At 38.7% G+C, this 22297-nt stretch overlaps 1 long non-coding RNA gene across 1 annotated transcript; it reads left to right on the top strand.

Annotated features, from left to right (window-relative positions):
* Window positions 1–10957: 10957 nt before the first annotated feature.
* On the top strand, window positions 10958–13913 carry LOC136335130 (uncharacterized). The gene is made up of 3 exons (XR_010731273.1): window positions 10958–11101; window positions 12493–12671; window positions 13897–13913. It is a non-coding gene; the product is annotated as an uncharacterized lncRNA (long non-coding RNA).
* Window positions 13914–22297: the final 8384 nt, after the last annotated feature.

Below are 22297 nucleotides of genomic sequence, written 5' to 3'. Positions count from 1 at the left end.
CCAACTGAATAACTAACAGAAACATGAACTTATAATGACAAAAATATATCATATGATCTTGTTGTGATACAATGATTTGACCTAATTCCAAAACTGTACGAAGGCAATTATTATCTATCAATATATATCATTCAATAAACTTACAGTAAAGAATTTTCTAAGAATATTTTTCTTTTATCTCTTTTTTTTTAAACTATCACTTGTACTTTTATAATAAAAGTAATATAGGTCATTGTCACTTCTTAATAAATCATAAACATATAGTTTCTAGGTTCCACAAAATATTCCTCCTAAAGAAGCCTTAGTTGCAAATTACAAAAAAAAAGCAATTTAATATTCAACTACAGTAAAACAAAGCAAGCTTAGCTTTGAGAGTATAATCAAACAGCTTTATCACATATAAAGAAGCCTCTTTCGGAAATAAATTGGATTCTTAGTAAAAGATGTAATGCAAAGAGTAAAACTCTTGTCCTTAAAAAGAAAGGAAAAGAAAAGCTTCTAATTAGCAGACAGAAATGTGGAGCTGGAAAAAGGAAATAAGCTCAGCATTTAGCCTTCTGGGAAAAGAAATGACAAACAAACAAAGTTTAGGACAAAGATGTATTTAGCCTTTGCCTTTTAAATAATGCCTTGGTATTACCCTGCATTTAGTTCTCACTGTAAAGACTTATCTAACCCAAGTTAATTACATTTTCAATGATAGTTGGGAGAGCAATTGCCAAGATTTACTATATAAATGACATATAAATTTAGTCGCAGAATAATTAAGTCAGAATCTGAGTCCATACATTAAGCAATGGAAGCGTAATTATGGTCTGTGGACGCTTAAAACTTCACTTGCAATTCTTTAAAAATGAGGTCAATACAGATTCCAACTACATTCACTTTCATTTATGACTTCTTTTCTTTCAATTATAACAGAAAAAAAAAGACATAATTTGGGTAGTGCTTTATAGGCCATAGCACATTTTTAATATGTTGGGACATCTTTATATATTTCATGCTAATGGTAGTTTCAAGAGGTGGCTTTGCAGATTGGGGTGCAAGCAAGAGCTTTTGTCCTGCTAGTGAACTAGCCCATTAGTGACTCCTTCTTTGCCTTCCCAAATAGTCTTGTATTTTAATAATTGTCCTTGTCATGTTAATGTGGTTTCAGGATGAGCATCTTAAATTTCTAACCAAAGTTCTTCTCCTAAAGTTCTCCTGCATAAACAGGTGCTCAGGAGCTGCCTCCGGAGTTATGCTCCCAACTAGAATCTAGGACGTTGCGTTTCTTGACTCAGCTATCCAGAGGCTTGACCCACATTGTTTTAAAAATTTTACACTTCTTACTAGTATTATTGTTGTTATGATTATCATTTTCAAGATAGCAAGATCCACCTTACGTTTAACCAAACAAGCAGCATTCTCTTACCTTTCATGTTTCATCTTCACAACTCCCTGCTCCCACGTGATAGGATCAGAGGCAGAGGTTTCTCATCCCTAGAAGAAAAATTTTACAGTAGTCATTGACTGCTATCAGCTGTAGCCCATTAGTCTTTCAGCCTCAAAACACACACACACACACACACACACACACAAAAAGAAAGCAACTGCAGCTATTTATTTAGAGTGTAACAATATTGATTAGGCAATGCAGTGTCAATTAACACAATTAATGTAGAGGAGGATGAGATCTAGCACTTAATTGATAACCTGTTAGTCTTAAAAGTTATATGATGGATAAGAATAAAGCTAACTAATAATTTGCTTTTCTATTCTTCTCACTTGACTACTAAACAGCGAAGTTGCTATTCCCACTGTGAAGTCTCATTTACTATTTCTCCTAGCAACCAATTTATATTTAATCATGTACAAGATCAGACTTATAGAGGGAAAATAATTAATGGTGATATCTGAATCACAAAGTAAGACAAAAGGCACAAAAGTGAATTTATGTGCTTGCTACATATACAACTGAGTGATTATTTGGGATAAAAATTATTAGAGCTTTGCTATTGAGTTGACCCAATCCTTTTAAATCCAGCAGTATAGACATCACCAGGAAGGCTCTTAGAAATGCAAATTATTGGGCCCCACCCCAGACCTACCAAAATAAGGACTTTGACAAGATCTTCAGGTGATTCAAATGTCCATCAATTTTGAGGCACACTCAACGCTTAGTGTCATTTTAAATGCTTTACTGATAGGTCTTTCACCATTACCTCAAGAGGCAACAAAGCAAAGTACTTGGTAATCCTTTCTCTATCAGTACACAACCCACTGTGTTCCTAAGCTTCAAATCCCCAAATATAATGTGATCTTCCACAATTTAGTCATCACAATGTGATTATTTGTTTTGACACTCTCTTTGCATAATTGAAATAACAGACATTGAAGATATGACTATTGATGGGCTTTTTGGTTGTTTCCATGTCCTGGCCACTGTGAACAATGCTGCAATGAACATGGGGCTGCATGTGTCTTTGCGTATCAATGTTTCTGAGTTTTTGGGGTATATACCCAGTAGAGGGATTGCTGGGTCATAAGGTAGTTCTATTTTCAGTTTTTTGAGGAACCACCATACTTTCTTCCATAATGGTTGTACTACTTTACATTCCCACTAACAGTGTATGAGGGTTCCTTTTTCTCCACAGCCTCTCCAACATTTGCTATTACCTGTCTTGTTGATAATAGCTAATCTAACAGGTGTGAGGTGGTATCTCATTGCAGTTTTGATTTGCATGACTGGATAAAGAAGATGTGGCACATATACACTATGGAATACTACTCAGCCATAAGAAATGATGACATCGGATTACTTACAGCAAAATGGTGGGATCTTGATAACATTATACGAAGTGAAATAAGTAAATCGGAAAAAACCAGGAACTGCATTATTCCATATGTAGGTGGGACATAAAAGTGAGACTAAGAGACATTGATAAGAGTGTGGTGGTTACGGGGGGAGGGGGAAGGGGGGAGAGGGAAAGGGAAAGGGGAGGTGGAGGTGGAGGGGCACAAAGAAAACTAGATAGAAGGTGACAATCTGACTTTGGGTGGTGGGTATGCAACATAATTGAATGACAAGATAACCTGGACATGTTATCTTTGAATATATGTATCCTGATTTATTGATGTCACCCCATTAAAAAAATAAAATTATAATAAAAAAATATGACTAATATCAGGACTAAAAATATCAATGTTTGCTTTTTTTTTTCTTCTACTTTAAAATCTCTGCAAAGGCACGAGATGACTCAGTTCAATTTAATTTAATAAACAGTCGGGGGAGGCTATTCTGGGCCAGACTTCACTCTAGTGGCCAGAGATCCCCGTGAAAATCACCGACTATGGTGGTAAGCAGCCTCGTCAACAAAGCATCAGGACTCGGTGAGATTAATTTGCGTGAGGAGCAGGAAAGGCTTTGTAGAAGTGATATCTAAACTGAATTCTAGGGAAAAGGAGACAGTTTGAATAAGATTGAGAGAACATCTCAGGCAGGAAGCACAGAGCAGGAAGCTGCTGGGAACATTTGGTAATGTTAAGTGTTTCCTGGGTGGGTGAAAGCTTTAGCTAGAGAAATAGGCAAGGCCAGTTCATGAAGATCATGCTGGTTCAAGACATTGGGTACCTTTTAGGCATTCCTCTAAATTTAAAATTTTTCCAATGTTAAGCATAGCACAGGATTAAATTCTAAACTCTTTAGATATTGTTCAGATAGTCTTATACGCTCCACTCCCAGCAACATCCATGAAATCTCAGTGTTATTCACAACCCTTAAACAGTAGCTTCTGACTTTTTAACCACCGAGAACTATTTTTATTATTAATATGTCCTACATGGATCTCATATTTTTAAAGATTTCTGTAGTAGGCCAAAAATATTGAACTTATGAGGCATAGATAGCTTTTATGTCCAAACAACGGATGGTTGAATTGCTTGCATATGAATTTTGTAAATAGTAACTGCCTTTGAAGCCCTCCAGGTCAGGGAACCATTGATAGCATCTAGTGAAATCCTCTTTGGGGTATAGAATTCTCCTTTCTGCTCCCAGATCAGTTGAGAGCTCCCTCCAACCCTGGCTCCTTCATTTATCTCTACTGATGCCTCTGACAGTATTTCTCAAGTTGCCCGATCCTAAGCATGTCTAGGAAAAAAGGTTCAGAAAAACAGACTGCCATATAATAAAACCAAGAGAAGTCATGCAAGCTGAGAGATCCAACAAATATCTTGGCACCTATAACATTTTATTTTGGTTTTTTTTTTTTTTAATCTGTTCAGCCTCCTCCCACAGTCCTCTAGGTAGCTTTAAGGAATGGTCCCTTAGGGGAAAGAATCTTATTTCCCATCCATTTCTCTAGCGCTAGCACTTAGCCCAGGACTTGACGAAGTGACCACTTAGTACACTTCCAATGAGTTACTTGAATAATGAAATATGCCTAACATTATTTTTCACATCCTTGTTTAATTTCTGCTTTTAGGCATTATCTACTAGATTTAAGTTTTTCTTCCTTTTTGGTTTGTGTCAGGTTTTTTTATTCCATCTGAGACTAGGGGAGGAGTCGAAGTTGTTATTCAAATGTGTGATTAACAATAATTCTCAGAGGAGGAGAGAGAGGGTTTTAACCAATGGGTGCCCAATAAATCTAAATCTCTCAGGCCACTACATCCTAGGAGACATGGAGGCTGAGACAAAGAACAATAGTCTCAGGTCTGGAAGAGAGATTGGCCAAGGGAATGCCAGGGGTGCCTCCCTGTTGTGAGTCCAAAACCTAGGTGCCCCAGGGTAGATGCATCTAAACGCTAAGAGGAAGACTCGGCCTTCCTACAGGCTAAAATTGTGTAGTCAAGCTAAACCATCCTCTGCTCTGCTTGGAGTTTAAGAAGGGGAATTGGAGATTGACTAAAGGAAGGCTCTCTTTTGCACAACAGAAATGAATTTTTTGAATTGTTAAGCCCAGGAGGTAAGATAGGCTAAGAATATAAATAGGTTAGTGGCTCAAGATAAAGTACGAACTATGGGTAACCGTCCACTTGCATCACACTCCACAATCAAAATACCCTTATGCTCAATTCACTATTTTACTTCGACTCTAAGATGCCCAAGTATTTAGAAGATGGGCATTATTGCATTTGTTTTGTGAATGAGGGCACTTAAACTCACAAAAAGGTAAAAAAAAAAAAAAATGACCAACATCTCATATCTTTTATATGGCAAAATCAGGTGAAACTGTAGGTTATTACCATGTCATCCAGGAGGAGTGTTGAAAGGAATGGGCAAGGAGGAGGCTGTGGACAGAGCTCAGAGATGTGAAGAGAAAGAAATGATTCTTATTCCACTCTTTATGATTAGTTTGGAGGAAGATGACCATTCTCAAGCTTCAAGTAAGCTCAGTGCACACCACAAGTGTCCTGGGAGATATTCACAGCTGTTTCACTGAAATAAAAAAAAAAAACTATAACAATAATAATAATAACTTTAAGAAATTAAAATGATGTATTTACTAAATAGCTCCCTGAATCTATAATATGAAAAATATAGTTTATATCTCCAGGAGGCTGCATATGTCATGGTCACTATTTTCCAAACATTTTTACTTCCGTGCGTGGCTATAAACATTTCACCACAACTGTAAAACCAGAAGAATGGTGAGCTAGCAGAATAATAAATCTTGGCATGGGAGGCGTGCTGCTACAGACAGATGCACAACACTGATTCAGTGGTGTTGTCTTCTCTGCCGGGGACCACAGAGGCTTGCACGAGCAGCACCCTCTAGAATGCCTCTAGGAAACAAGCCGCACTGGGCATGCTCCTTCTTACTCTCCAGTCCATGGATACCTGAGCTTGTATTAGGTACTATGTCCTTGACCTTCAGCCAAATCCAAATTTTCCAAAATCAGAGACCATCACCCCATCTACTTTTATTCCCCACACATGAAGTTCATAAAGAAAATAAACTATTTAATATTTACTGTACAACTGCCACCTTCTGTACCTCTGTACAGAGCGTGACCTCACACACAGGAATTTCAAAGTCAGTGGATGGATGGATGGATGGATGGATGGATGGATGGATGGATGGATGATGGATGAATAAATGATAGAAGGATGATGGAAGGATGGATGTAAAATGGATGGATGGATCATAGGTGGAGAATGGATGAATGAATGAATAGATAATGAATGGATGGATCATAGGTGGAGAATGGATGAATGAATGGATAAGAAATGGATGGATCATAGATGGAGGATGGATAGATGGATGGGTGATGGATGGATGGATGGATGGCACTGCAGTTAAATGAGATCCAGATCCTTGATTATTTGTAATCAGTTTAAAACTACAAGGGAAATTTCTCTTTATTTAAAAGAGGTAGAAAAGTGGCCAACAATAAGAAAGTCACTACTACATAGGGTGCCCTTTTACAATTCAATTTGTTTAATTTACACATTTCTTTTTGTTCATGAACACTAAATGACAACCAAAGACTGAGGTGACAAGTTAATTTACGATGATATAAAAAAGTTTTGTGAATAGACTATATAGTGTATTCACTAAAATAGTACAAATAGTAATGATGACAGCAGCAATTATTAATGTAATCATAGAATCTTGGAGGACTCACCAAACCCCAGGCACTATTCTAAGCAATTTATATGTATTAACTCATTTAATCTTCGCATCAACCCTAATGTATTAGTCATCCCCTTATGCAGTGAAGGAAACTGAGGATCAGAGTAGTTAAATAATTTGCCCAAGGTCACACAGCTAGTTAATGCACAGGCTAGTCATCCACAGGCGGATGCTGACAAAAAGCTGAATGCTAGAGGGCAAAAAGAATCCATTATAGAGTCAGGGGACATTGGTCCTGCCTGAGTCAACACCACCTGCTCTCAGTTTCTCTGTCTGCAATGCAAAGAAGTTTACACTAGAATGAGATCCTTAGAGATGTAAAAATCAAACGAATCTGGGTTGAGGTTTCAGGGCTTAAAGAGTAAAGGTGTAGGGGCCGCCCTCATATTCAGAATTTCTGATAGGAAAAATGCAAATTTCCTCTAGGGTTTCAGTTTTTATGATTATTATACTTTAGGGAGGTGGGGTTTTGTTTTCCAAGAGTCCTTTTTTTCCCCCAAATCAAAACAAATGAAATGTCTCTTGTAACAGGTGGCCCTTTGTAGGGAAAATACCAAAACAGAAGTCGCAACAGCTGCCGAGGAAGGTGTTTAAAGCCACCTATTAAAATGAAATATCATTTGTTTTCATAAAGCAATGTTTATTTTGTGATAATGGATACAATTAATGAGCAACATATTCTGCAGGGCGCATACCCACCAGTAATTAATATACCATTAATTTAAATGCTTTCAAGAAAATGAAACAAATTTGCAAAAACAACACAGCTTCGGAACTCTTCTCAAAAGGAAACTGGCTCCGTTTAATCAGTAGAGACCCCAGCCTTGTTGCCATGTTTCCTACCCCAAGCAAGTTCTGCAGCCTGAACCCGAGCCTAATAACAATGATGGAGGAAGTGCTTTGTGCTTCTAATTGAATAGTTGTAGGCATTTTGAACAGAGATCCAAGGGAGTGAGCAGTAATTATTTAAGTTAAGAACAGCTGTGAGCTGACACCACTAATGTTCATCTACCTTCATTTACACTTGCAGCAATATGGCTGTTTTCAGCAGAATTAAATGGAAGAAAACTGGATTTCAACATGAAAGTAAAGATCATTGCATGAAAAATAATAGTGTGGCAGGCCATCAAAGACTCATCCCCGCTGGACTCATTGGGCTTTGAAAGTGTAACTCGGACACTTTGAGGCAGGGGGACACAGGCCTTCCCCAGTCTTCCAGAGCTGCCAGAACCAGGGCTGGAACTCACCCTAATATCTATTTGGTTAACACACAAAGTGATGCCTCTCCTCTCTGTTCTTTATGCATTTGAGTTTATTAATTAAAGCTGATGTCAACTTCCCCTTCCCCTCAACCCAGGTTGTACTTGGCTGCACAAACATCAGGAGTAAGAACTCCATGTGACTTGGCATTTATACACCCAAGTCCACTGGGTCCTGTTGAACTTCATATGCCTCCAAATATGCAAAAGGGACCATGTGGGGTGTGGTGAGCCCTGGATGCTGAGCCGGGAGACCAGGGGTGCTATGATGTTCTGACCCCAGAGGGCAGTGTCTTTGGGTGGGTCAGCTTTCTTTCTTCAGAAGGCCATGGCTTATCATCTGCAGGGGGGAGAGGTGGATCCCAATGTCTCCAAGGTCTACTTCTAAGACAAGAAAGAATCAATCACTTGAAATCCTAGCGACAAATGCCTCACCTTGTCTTGCCCACTCTGAGTTTTAGATCTAGACTCGATATGGATTGATGAACAAAATGCTGAACAAGGAGAGGGGGGTTCTGTCCTCCACTCGCTTGGTACTCAGAGTGCGTCCTGGACCAGCAGCAGTGGCACCGCCTGGGGGGATGTTAGCATTAAAGAATCCCGTCACCACCAATGCCACCAATGCAAAACCAGAATCTGCAAGCTCCCTGGGCAGTTCCGATGCACATTAAAATCAGAGCATCTCGGCCGTGCCTCTGGCTACCTAGGAACTAGGAAGGTGTACAGACCTTGAAAATACCATTCTTATTGTTAGAGATGAGCCCTCATCCTCTGGGTTGCCAACCAGATGAGATAATACCTATGACAGCCCTGGAAAAACTGCAATAGGCTAGGCTGATGCAGAATATGATTGAATTTTTCTAACGAAAATGAACTATATAATCTTGGTTATTATATCTGAGATTCAGATATGAGCTCACCATTGTAATGAGGTTCCATCTCTCTAAACCTGACACCTTTGTGTACTCTGAAGTTTGAACAACAACCTATAAATAGGCTCACTCTTCCCCCAATCTTCTATCAGTCTGGATTGCTGTCCTGAATCCCAGACTCACGCCTTGGGCTATCTGTCAGACACGCATCAGGTTGTCCCACAGCCTCTGCATCGTCCACACATCAGCAACAGACTCTGTCTTCATCAGTCTCAAATCTGTTCCAATCTCCTCCCTCAATAAATAGCTCACTTTCTATCCACTTGCTCAAGCAACAAACACGAGGTCATCCTTCACCCTCTCGTTCTGCCCCCAATATATCCAATCACATTTCCTTTCGATTGACCTCCCAACACTGCTCCAGTCTCTTCATTTCTCTTTATCTGCCTTGCTCCCTGCCTACTCTGCAAGGTACTCTTTTCTCACTGCAGGAACGGCTGCAGTGACCTGCTCCCTGGGTCTGCCTGACTTCAGTCTTGGCCCACGGGCCAGAGTGATCTTTCTCAGAGATCTGACACCATTACTGCTGTGCTAAAGGCCCTTCTATACCTCTGCTTTACCAGGACAAAACCAGACTCCTTCAAGGACGTTTATACCTGACCCAGACTGCACTTCTCACCTCAATTTTTTACCTCCCTCATCCTGCCTTGTATTAAAGCATAACGACTCCTTCAGCATTTCAGCAAACAAACTGGCTCTCTCTTTCCCCTGCCCCCCTCCCAGGTGGCTCCAATTGCCCACATCCTCTTCTCCCAAATCCTCACAGGGCCCAACACTGCACGGCGCCACACTCAGCTCAACCCTCGCTTCTCACGGGAGCCCTTCTCCAATGCTTCTTCCTCCCACCAACCTACTGTGGACACATTTTCTCTATTCTCAGAGCCTTCCAAGAAAGAGACAGAGAAAAGACTACAAAGTATAGTGTAAGACAGGGAGAAACCCTTAACCGTTAAAAGGTTTAGCATATAGACTGCCTTCCTCCAATGATCAGCTCCCCCCTTCCCCAGCTAGGCGAATTTAAGCAAGTGCCATAAATGTTTGGTGCCTGTTTTCCTACCTGTAAAATTAGGATAATGATAACAGTGTCTTTTCCAGAGAGTGACTATGAAAACTGGATGAACACCACGCAGGTCAAATATTCAGTTTGGTGCTTGACACATAGCAAGTACCCAATAAATAGTCATTTTTTTAAAACTTTTTTTTTATTGTCTTTCTCATAAAAGCCCAAAGTTGTTGAGGTCTGGGACTTGAGCAGAGAGAGACCAGAGCCAGACAATCTCGTTCTCATTTCGACCCTAGAACTGCCAGCTCCATGGAGGTGGACACAATTTCTTAATCTTTCTGAGCTTTGGTTTCCTCAACTGCACCACAGTCCAGAAATAGCACCTACCCCGCAGAGTTATCAGAAAAAAAAAATCAATAACTAGAACACTTAGATCCTCACCTGTAATTTAGGAAAGGCGTTGTAGAGAAATATAGCTATTAGTATCAATCTGACATAGGCTCAAGTCTAAAACTGACTGAGCTTTGGCAAATTCAGCTCCCTCTCTTTCCCGTTCCCATTGGCAGTGGACGGGAGGCAGTTGCTGAGACTGAGCCTGTATTTTCCTGCTTGGGTCCACAGTGACACGGACGGCATTTGTCCCTCAGGAAGCAGATGTGAAGATGAAATGACTGATTCCTGCATCCTTGAACATGGCTAGCCCCTCCGGGGCCAAGGTCAGCATGTAATCCCTTTTCTCCAGAAGGACTCCATGCCCTATGGTACCCTTTTCTTAAAGCTTCAGGAAAACTGGATTACATCAAGCTGCCTGCACGGAGCTGTACAATCTGACTTGTGAGCGTAAAACTAAAGGAGGTCTCACCAAGCTAGGAGAATGAACTTCTCTTTAACATAAATGGTGCTCTTACCTTCCAGGTGCGGTATCCAGCATCACATCCTACTCAATGCTGGGTGCCTCCAAAGGAAAAACCTGGGAATTTGTCCTAACAACGCTGTGAGTGTGTGTGCATGTGTGTGCACATGTGCGCATATGTGTGCATGTGTGTTGGGGAGGGAGAAGGGTCAGTGGACAGCTCATATTCCAGTGGAATGTGGATTTTCTTGTTTATACTTGTCTGTACTTGATTTTGTTTTCTGCAGTGTAAATACATTATATAAGGAGGCAACATTCAATTCCACTGAGGCACCCATGTCTTTTCACCATTTGGCCCCCTTGAATGATATAATACTGTCTGGAAAATTCTAACCACCTCTCATTGCCTCGGAGTGGCCTCTCCAACATTTCCTCGGGTAATGCCCCTCTTCCTTCTATTATATTCTTGCATCATACTCTTTATTTACTTTCACCAGTGGCTCATAATTTACATGTAATTATTGTTGTTACTGCTGTGATTAGGTAGAAAGTATCTGTCCTCTCCCCACCTCACCCCACCCAGATTGTAGGGTCTAGAGATTCAACAGAGGTTAAGCCATAAAAATTGAGGTTTGATGGAAATTTACCAGCGGGGGTTGAGTAGATTTAGTAATGAGGTCACTGCCCCACTCATAGTCTCATCCTTGTCATGACAGTGCACACTGCCTAGCTTTTTCCTTCCCCAGCACCTGCCTGACTTTGCCTGAGGACTCGCTCTGCCTACGAGAGAGCCAGCTTATCCTACATATGCACATAGACAGAAAGACAAGGAATTGATTCCTAGCCTTGAACCAGTGGCAGATGGGGGTTGGTGTGGAGGTACTGAAGCCCCCTGACCCTTGGGGAGGCAAAGCTAGGGTGTGAGTTCTCTACTGATGCCCAGGTTTGCTCAGCAGGGCTAAGCACCAGACTGGAGCCCTGCTCCACTGCCAAGAAGGGGCATGCGCCTTCTCTGGGCCAGGCACCGTGCACGCTACCACAGTTGAGGGGAAGTACAAGACGCAGGTACTGCTATCCAAGAACCCAACTTCAGCCTGGGTGAGAAACACATCAACAGATCATTATAAGTGTGATACAGGGCAATGATCTAGCTGTGTCCGAAGGCTCGAATTCCCAGCAGGTTGCCAGAAGAGGAGGCTGAGTACCTCACTGGTAGCACACTAGGATTTCCCAACTCACAGAGAGCGTGTTATACCTGGTGCCCTTGTTTCCAAATGCACAAATTTCCCAATACCGTTATAACCCATTCTTTCCATGGAAAGAATGAGGTGGGGATTTGAAAAATTACTACTTTCAAAACCCCAAAAAGTTTCCTGAGGTATGGATGTTCTTTTTAGGAGCAGAGACGATGACAAGTTTCGATACAATGGAAAGTGTCCACCTGCCTGCTCCATGCACACGGCAGGCATAATGTGTCCTCCAAATCAAGCCACTTGACTTGCCTCGAAATTGCACTTCTGTGATCAGAAATCTTTAGTGTCGATAAAAGGTTTTTGTGGTTGAAAAATTCAATGACAAAATCTAATTTTGATAGGAGATCACATCTCATCTGAGCAAATCGCATTTCTATTGAGGCATTTTGAAAGAATGAAACATAATTGTAACCTACAGTTCCACACAGCACATGCTTTATATAAATATAATCCACAGGAATCTTTTCCTCATAATTCAAACATCATGAAGTCCTTCTACAGTTACCCTGACATGTCGTAATTACTTCTAGATTTCATTAAGTGTCTGAGACCTGATTTTTGTTCTCCCTTTCTAGGTATTCATCACAAAGTCTGCAAGGATGCTAACTAAGGACATAGAATGGAACAGGGCGCGGATGCTTTGTTACTCTTCTAGGGTTGCGGTAACAAAGGACTACAAACTAAGAAGCTTAAACAATAGAAAGGAATTGTCTCACGGTTACAGAGGCTGGAAGTCTGAAATTGGTTCTACAGGGTAGGTTCCTTCTGAGGCTGTGAGGAAGAACCAGCTCCACGCCCCTCCCTTAACTTCTCCAGTTCCTGGCAATCTTTGGATGTTTCTACATTCCTTGACATGTAGAAATGTCACCCTGACCTGTCTTCCTGTTCACATGGCATTCTCCCTGTGTGCATATCTGTCTCCAAATTCCCCTCTTGATAAGGACACCAGTCATATGGACTAAAGCCCACTCTAATGAAGTCATTTTAACTTGATTACCTCTGCAAAGACCTTATTTCTGAGTAAGGTTACATTGTAAAGAATTAGGGTTAGCTTAGGGGTGTGGGGAGACAACTCATCTCACACCAAGAAATTTGATTCCTTGACATTCTTCTCCGGGCAGACCTGGTTCTAGTTATGTTACAGACTATTTTTACAACACTTTTGGAAATACATTTCATTGTTAACATTTTGCAGTTTGAGCCCTTTATCCTTACAAATATTTTGGGGGGGCATCTGCTATGTGCCTGGAACTCTGTGGATGAGAGAAACAGGTCTCTATGGTTTGCAACAGATTTTTATGTTTGTACCACAGTTCTTAATGTACACTCTTATTAGTTAAAAGTAAAAGGAAAAGGTCAAAGCAAATTTAAGAGAAACATAAAACTCTCCTTGGGATTAATAGCACCAAATATGTAAATTGCAGTTTCAGTCAGTTATTTATATGGCACCTTAAAGATGCCTCCTGCTATAAAACAGAATGACAATAGAGTAGATGTGATGGTTATTAAACCCTCTTTGACTTTTTATTCATTAGAAATAATGACAATTTATACTCCAAGTGTATAATATAAGTATTAATTGGGGGAGAAAATTTACAAAAATCACCTGTGTATTTTTATTTAGAAATAAAACATGAAAGTTATCTATACAGTATTTGAGTCTCTCATCATGAAATTTAACAATTTCAAAATCAGTTCATTGAAGTAATTCAGGGATTATTTTGATGCTGTAATATATTGCTCTATTTCAAAAACATTTTAACATATATTAGTTTCCAACATGAAACAAAATAAACTTTATTTCAAAACTGATTCACTGACAAATAATTTTTTACCAACAAAATATCCACTAACATAAAGTACATATGTCATTTGTTACATGACAGGATATGGTCGCATTTTTATAATTTAAAAATTAATATTTTATATATATAATCATCTATAATTTCATAATTACATATATTTTAAATGTTTTTTAGCCTGACCTGTGATGGCACAGTGGATAAAGTGTCGACCTGGAATGCTGAGGTCGCCAGTTCAAAAAAACCCTGGGATTACCTGGTCAAGGCACATATGGGAGTTGATGCTCCCTGCTCCTCCCCTCTTCTCTCTCTCTCTCTCTCTCTCTCTCTCTCCTCCTTCTCTCCTCTCTAAAATGAATAAATAAAGTCTTAAAAAATATTTAAAATGAATGTTTTTTTAAATAAACCATGTATTACAATATTAATATATTGAGCCAAAATAAATACTTTTACTTAAAATTACTTTATCATAAATTATCTGATATTATAAGAAGGGATATTATGGGTAGGGTAGAGATTGAAGAGTTTTTATATTGCTTTGAGAGGTTTTAATGAGTCAAAAATAGTCTGGGAAATAGAAAAGAATGAAAGAGCATTTTCTAAATGCTAGTTGACCATGCAACCTCCCTTGCAAGTCTTCATAAGCTCCACGTCCTCCTCAGGCGGAATGCACACTACTTGCTAAGACAACGGCACACCGTGTGCATGATCTCACCCAGCTGGCTCCGTTGCTCCATCTCTCACTTCTCTCCCACTACACAGGCACAAGTTTTAGGACAAGGAGTTCCCTCTGTCTGAAACCCTTATACTCCTCATCTGCCCTTGAAATCTCCCAAACGCCACTGGAGCTTGACCTCCTCTGTTAGGCTTTTATGCATCACCCCTCCCAGTGCCTAACAAGCTAATCCTTTCCTCCTTTTCCAAGCAAACTATGTGCCCAGTCCTATAATATATTCAACAGTTACACTCACCCTCTATGGTGAATGTGTCGATGTCTATCACTCCCTTAGGTCTGGGACTTCTGGAGGGCAGGAACAAAAGTCATTTTCTAGCAGATGCTTGTATGATTGACTGCATGAATGGATGCCCAGATAACAGTGAATGTGTCTCAGTCAGGTCTCTCATCTGGAAGTTAGATATGTCTTCTGTCCAAACCTCACGGCTGTGCTGGGGATGGGGGTGGGAGGTACACATGGGAATGGCCACATTGTTATATACAAATTATGGTTCCTGTCAGGCAGTGATCCATTGGCATGCTTGACTACTGATGTCTGATCAGAATGTTTTTGTAAGAAAAATTTTTGTTTGCCCTAGACTTTAACTGGCAGATGCTTTGAAATTTTTACAGTTTAACTAGTTTCCATGGGGTCATTCAAAAAGATTTTAGTGAGCAGCTACTGTGAGCCCAGAATATGGTGCGTCCTAGGTGCTGAAAATACACTGCTCCCAACCTCACTGAGATTGTAATCCAGAGTGAGATAAAAAAACAAACAAAAAACTTGCCGTAACTCAGATTTATCTTTCTAATTTTACTTTCTTAGTTTATTCTTTGGGTTTTTTTTTAAAGTTTTTCTAAGTGGAGCCTATTCATCAGTAATGAGCTGTGTGGTAGGAGATCTGTAGTATAGTAGGAACATCTGGTATTGTGTACTAAATCACAAATATATCTATTTTTACTGACCAGGCACTGCACTATGGAGTTCTCTTTATTGTGATTCGCACTTGAGTTTCTTTAGAGAATGGCACCAACACAATTCCAAATGAAAAGAAAATAAAATGGGACATTTAAATAGCTGATAAGGTGAAATATATCTTTTTAAATTTCTTTTTAGTGTTCTTTTATTCATTTGTGCCATGGAAAATTTAGTAGTATGAAATAGACTATATATTTTTAAAATCTTTTAAATGGTCTACATCACAGAATAGACCAGCCCAGACCCAAAGTCTCTGGTAGCATTTTATATAGATATTTAAAATAAATGGCTGAGTCTCAAGGCTGATGAGTTTTTCATTTGTTTCTAATGAGCAAAATGTGCTCAACATTTCGCTGCACTGTAGCCTGAAGTTTTATAAAATCCGATTAAATGATTCAGTTACAGTAAAATGGACTAAAGGGTCATACCAAAATCTTTGGAATCTGCTTCTGGATATCGAATAAGAGACTTGGCAGATTGTTTTGGCTAGATGTGAAGCCATTTAAATTCTCAGTGAGTATTTTAAATCTGTATGTGACATTACAGACCACATGTCCAATAATTAGCCAAGCGTTAAAATCCTATGGCTTTGTTTCACCAACAGAAGAGATGATTTTTATATAACATTAATCCTAGTCTCTGAATGAAAGGGCTGATCTATCAAGAGACAAACTGTGCTGGGTGCGGGGGGTGGGGGGAGGCAGAAATTCTCACATAAATCCATATTGAGACTGGATTTAGAAACAAGCCTCACATTTTCTATCCTCATATAACTGTCTACTGTTATGTATATTCAAATCAGTGTCTTACTATATTTCTAAAATGAGAAAAACAGGGAGCAAGGGTGGTATTTTAGTTTTCAAAGATTGGCTACTTTTCAATAGCCTTAAATAGTTATCTCATTGATGAGATTCTTTCTAGAATTGAGAGATAGGCTATCAACAAAAATAAGGCAGAGCTTGTGGTAATTGCAGGGGCCTGTGTTTGTAACACACTTTTTTTTCCCTTCCTTGCAAGATGCCGTTCAATTATTTATACAGGAAATGAAAAGAAATAGTTATTAAGCCTTTATTAAGGATGTTGCAGACAGGTTATTTTCCCACTAAAAGTTTAATGGCTTTTAAACCAAACAACCTTAAAGTGCGGTGAACAACTGGCAGACTAATGCAATGCAGTGAGATGAGTTATAGGCCAGTTAACAACAGGTGTGTCCCAATAGCCTCAAATGAATAACTCCTCAGATGCAAACACCTTTCATCCTGCAGAATTCATTATACACTGAGACTTTATGCATACATTCTTTATGGATTGTCCCTCTACATGCCCAGCAGGGTGACAAGAGGGGGAAACCATGGATTATGTACCTGTCTGCATACTCCACATCTTCCCCTGGAGATAAAATGTCATTTGTAAAAGAAATGAGGACACACACACTGTATGATAAGGGCAATGGTGTCATCAGAAAAGAAAGAATGAAAGGTGAAGAGGAATTGTCGATGACAGCCTACTAAGGAAAGTGATTTTTTGAGGCTGAAATGGAAGACTGGGTAGAGCCTTGGAGAAAGGTAAATGGACATTCCAGATGGGGAGAGAACTGAGAAAAGTCTGCACAGTGGTCTCTCTCCCCTTGTCCACAGTTTGGGCTTTCTGCAGTTTCAGCTACTCATAGCCGACAGTGGTCCACAAATATTAAATGGAAAATTCTAGAAACAGACAATTCATAAGTTGGAAATTGTGTGTTGTTTTGAGAAGTGTGCTGAAATCCCGTACCGTCCCTCCAGGGCTGTGACTCATCCCTCTGTCCAGCCTCTTCACGCTGTGCATGCTACCTGGCCGTCACTCACTTTGTAGCTGTCCTGGTTATCAGACTGGCACAGCATCTCAGTGCTTCCTTTGAAGTCCCCTTTATTTTACTTAACAACGGCCCCAAAGTGCAAGAGTAGCAATGTTGGCAGTTCTGATATGCCAAAGAGAAGCCCTTAAGTTCTTCTGTTAAAGTGAAAATCATGAAAAGTCTCACTTAATAAGGAAAAGAATTGTGTGCTGAAGTGACTAAGATCTATGGTAAGGAAGAATGTTGTATCAATGAAGAAGGGAAAGGAAATTCATGGTAGTTTGCTGAGAAAGAGAAAGATCGCATTCACATAATTTTTATTTCAGTACATTGTTATAACTGTTCTGTATTAGTTATAGTTCTTAATCTCTTATTGTGTCTAATTTATACATTAAACTAGATCATTTGTATGTATGTATAGAAAAAATATATAGTCATGGTTTCAGATATCCAGTTGGAGCTCTCGGAATACATCCCTGCTGACTAACGGGAGGGGGACTACTGTATTCTGAATGAGCTCAGTGTGTTTTATGGAGCCAAAGAGGAGGAGGAGGAGGAGGAGGAGGAGGAGGAGGAGGAGGAGGAGGAGGAGGAGGAGGAGGAGGAGATAATTTATATAAAGGAAATTTAAGGGGTAAAGCTGAATAGATACAGTGAAATCAAATTCTAGAGGACAGCTAATTTCTAATCCTTTCTTTATATGATATCATTTTCCAGGGGGAAAAGCACACTGATTCTATAATGAATCTCTGTGACCATTAACAAGTAATTCCATGTGTCTGGGTCTCCAGGTTTATCATGTACATGTTGATCTACTATCATAAAAGCCCTTTAAGATCTCTATCCTCTGCAAAAGTCTGTGAGTCTAAAATTCAAAGAGTCCTACCATTTTAACATGACATTGAAAAGACATTGATTCCAACCACCATGCAGATAATCACAGATCTACCTGATCTGGTAGGGGTCACTTACAACAATAAAATGAACAGAACCTGATTCCTGTGAGGGAATCAGGTGTAAATTACTTCCCATCCCTGGTTCCATGGCTCTATCTGTCACTGTCCATACTACACACTGACTCCATGCCAGGAACCATGCTGACTGACACTACCAGATCACACTTCTCCAAACACCTATTTGTGAATGTATTGCTTCAAAGCTTTGAATTACCACCATTAACTATAGCAGGTTTCAACAGAGTTTTATGGGAACATAGTATCACCTATCTACTTACCTACTGTCTATGGCTGTGTTCATACTACAACATCACAGCTGAGTGGTTGCAATAAAATTTTCATAATCCTCAAACCTTAAAATATTTATTCTACTTTAAAGAAATCTTTTGGTCCTTCAGCTACAGAATGAAATCCAAATTCTTTAGAATCCCAAGTACTTTTGCAATTTTTTCTCCCACCACTCGCCTAAAAGAATCAACAGCTCAGTAAATTTTTTTTCTTTAATGAGGTATATACAAGTCTAGGCTCTCTGTAAAGATTAAGCTTTCTCATCCATCTTCCATCATATCCATTTATCTAAGACTTGTATATATTTTTATACCCACAAAGTTTTTTCCCAACTATCTAGGTCCATAGCTTCATTCACAATGAAACTCAAAAATTATTACTTCCAAATGTTAATTTATATTGATATTTCCCTTCTGATGTGTATGTTCTATTTCTCCAATAAGACAGTCGACTATGCAGTGGTTCTCAAACTGTGTGCCAGGGCGCACTGGTGCACCCTAGAAGATTTCCAGGTGTGCCCTATGGCATTCCAGAAAAATATGTACCTGTTGAGGACCAAAAAACCAACAGAACTTTTGGAGTTTAGATTTTGGCGGGACAGAGGTGTGGGGAATTGGCTGTAAACTGACAGTCTGCTCAAACCCCCACCTCACTTGCCTGATTAGTTTGCAAAAGGCTGTTAAACTGTGGTGCTGGATTGTTTACACTATCCTCAAGTTCCCCGGAAAAACTGGAGGCAAGTTTCTTCTATCCTTTGTTTGGTGTAAAGTTAAGATGATATGTATGGTGGGGGTTTTCTGCACTCAACAAAATTAAGAGTTAAAAGAGAAGAATTCTTCAATTTATTGATGAGGAAATGAGAGTTTGCCTTTCAAATATATGCCCAAACATTGAAGAAATCACTAGGACATATCAGGCTCATGTTTTTCATAAATACAAGGATGAAAAAACTTAACATATTTGTCCCAGTACCTGCCAAATTTACTAAATCTTACTAAGAATGTATATATATATATATATATATAAAGATAAGTTTTTTGTCATTTTTTTATTTTTAACCCCTCTTTTTTATTAATTCTAAAAAGCATAACTCAAAAAATATAACATAAAAATGTTTTTTAAAGTCAGAATAAATTTAATTTTTTCGTATTTATTTCATTTAATTGCCATAAAAGCACGCTTGGACTTTATACTTTTTTCTTTAATATTTGACTTAATTATTATAACATATTTCTCAGAAATTTGTATATAGTGCACCTACAATTATTTGTAGGATTTTAAATGCGCCTCAACTTCAAAAAGTTTGAGAACCACTAGACCAGGGATCTCAAACTCAACTCAGCATGTGGGCCGCAGAGAAAGATCACAGCCATTCGGCGGGCCGCACTAGGTCTACAAAAGGCAACTGTTACGCAACGCTTTTCTCACTGCAGTTGAAAACAAAAAAAATCAGTACAACAAGCACAATTGTACATGCAGTTTACTCAGTGTCACAAAACGACCAGAAACTGTAGTTCGCATCACAACTGCTGTTAGCTAATATCTAGCTAGGATGCTAGAGAAATGAAAAATACAAGTAGGCCCCTAGGCTTACTTAATTTTATCCAAAATATTTTGAACTTTGTGGGTTAGTCTGCGGGCCGCACAAAATTGTTCGGTGGGCCGCGAGTTTGAGACCCCTGCACTAGACTATAGCTTCACATACTTTGAATGTTCAGCACCTAGGACAGTGCCTCAATCACAGTGAAGTGGAAATGCTAGTGTGAGAAGAGACAAAGCTGGATTTAACTTGATCTTTATCACTGGTTGAACAAAGTTCTTAGCTTAACTGAGCCCTAGCTTCCTCACATGTGAAATACACCAAAAATCATGTGGCTTTTGTCCTCAGCTTTCTTTTTTTTTTATCACATTGGATTTATTTTATTTATGCAATGTCTGACATCCATACAAGACAGGAAACTCAATGAAGGAATAGCCACAAATAACATGTTCAATGACATCCTCAACTCTTAACATGAGACCTGGAAGCATTTGTTCATTAAGTAAATAAAAGTGTCCATCTTTCAATAGATGCTTGTTCTTTTTTATTTTTTTTCCTTTGACATTACTTCCTATACAACATATAATAATTAAAAAATATTCATGATAATTCCATATTGATTAGGACACAAAGAAATAACTGACACACAATAATTTGTTAGGAAACAAATTAATAATAAAAATATGAGGCAAAAAGTTTTAATGCATTATATTGATAAAGATCATATACTTACTGTGGAGTCTACAGAAGACAGAATAAGTCTTCTAAAGTGTTCATACTCTTTAAAGTCATGGAAAGCTGCATTTTTAACCTCAAAAAATAACTGGAGTTTCATAAATTCTTGATGTGTTAAGAAAAATGTTTCATAACCCAAAGTGTGGTGCCTCAGGGTTTCCAATCAAGTTCCCTTAGATTATTTCCCTAGGCTGTTCCATACCAAAGAAAATACAAGAAAGTTTTTCATATTTTAAAGAAGAAGAAAAGAACAGAGGGAAACTACAAAATAGCCAGAAAACAATTACAAAATGTCATTAAATACACACCTATCTATAAATATTTTAAATGTAGAAAGCATAGAGTGGCTGAATAAAAAATAAATAAATAAGATCCATGTCCATGCTACCTATCAGAGACACACTTCTGATAAAAGGACACAGGCAGACTGAAAGTAAAGGGATAGAAACCCAAATGCAACTGGTGTTGCTATACCTAATCAGACAATATAGACTTTAAAACAAAAACTCTAACAAAAGACAAAGATAAAATTACACAACAATAAAAGGGTCCATCTGACAGAAAGATACAATATTTGTAAATATCTACACACTCAACATAGGAGCACCTAAATATATAAAAGAAATGTTAACAGACTTAAAGAGATGTTGACAGCAATACAATAATTGTAGGAGACTTAATGGGTAAATAAATTATCCAGACAGAAAATTGATATGGAAACATTCTCATTGACACACTTAAATGACACATTTAAAATCTGTATGAACCACAAATGATTCAAATTGCCAAAAAATCCTGAGAAAGAACGAAGCAGAAGGCCTCACATTTCCTGATTTAAAACTATATTGAAAAGCTATAAAAACAAAACCATATGGTATTGGCATAAAGACAGACACATAGACCAATAGAACAGAACAGAGAGCCCAGGAATAAATTCACACCTATATGGACAATTAAGTTCTGACAAAGGGGCCAAGAACACGCAATGTAGAAAGAACAATCTTTTCAATAAATTGCTCTGGGAAAACTTGACAGCCACATGCTGAAAGAAAAAAAAGACTACTATCTTATATCATATGCAAATTAATTCAAAATCATTACAGACTTTAATGTAATACTTGAAACCACAGACCTGCAAAACTGCTAGAAGAAAATATAGGCAGTAAGCTCTCTGACATCTGCTATAGTGACATTTTCTAGATCTGACTCCAAAGGCAAGGGAAACAAAAGCAAAAAATAAACAAACAGGGCCACATCAAACTAAAAAGGTTCTGCACAGCAAAAGAAATCATCAACAAAATGAAAAGGCAACCAACCCAGTGGGAAAAAATATTAACAAATAATATTTTTTGATAAGGGATTAATACTCAAAATACGTAGAGAACTCATACAACCCAACAATAACAACAATAAAAATAAAAATAAAACCTGATTAAAAAATTGGCATCGATGACAGAGGACAATCTGACTTTGGGTGGTGGGTATGCAACATAATTGAACGACAAGATAACCTGGACTTGTTATCTTTGAA

This window comes from Saccopteryx bilineata, chromosome 4 (assembly GCF_036850765.1).
Source record: "Saccopteryx bilineata isolate mSacBil1 chromosome 4, mSacBil1_pri_phased_curated, whole genome shotgun sequence".
In the NCBI taxonomy this organism is placed as follows: Eukaryota; Metazoa; Chordata; class Mammalia; order Chiroptera; family Emballonuridae; genus Saccopteryx; species Saccopteryx bilineata.
The sequence above is the reverse complement of the archived record's forward strand: the minus strand, read 5'-3'. Positions and strand labels throughout refer to the sequence as shown.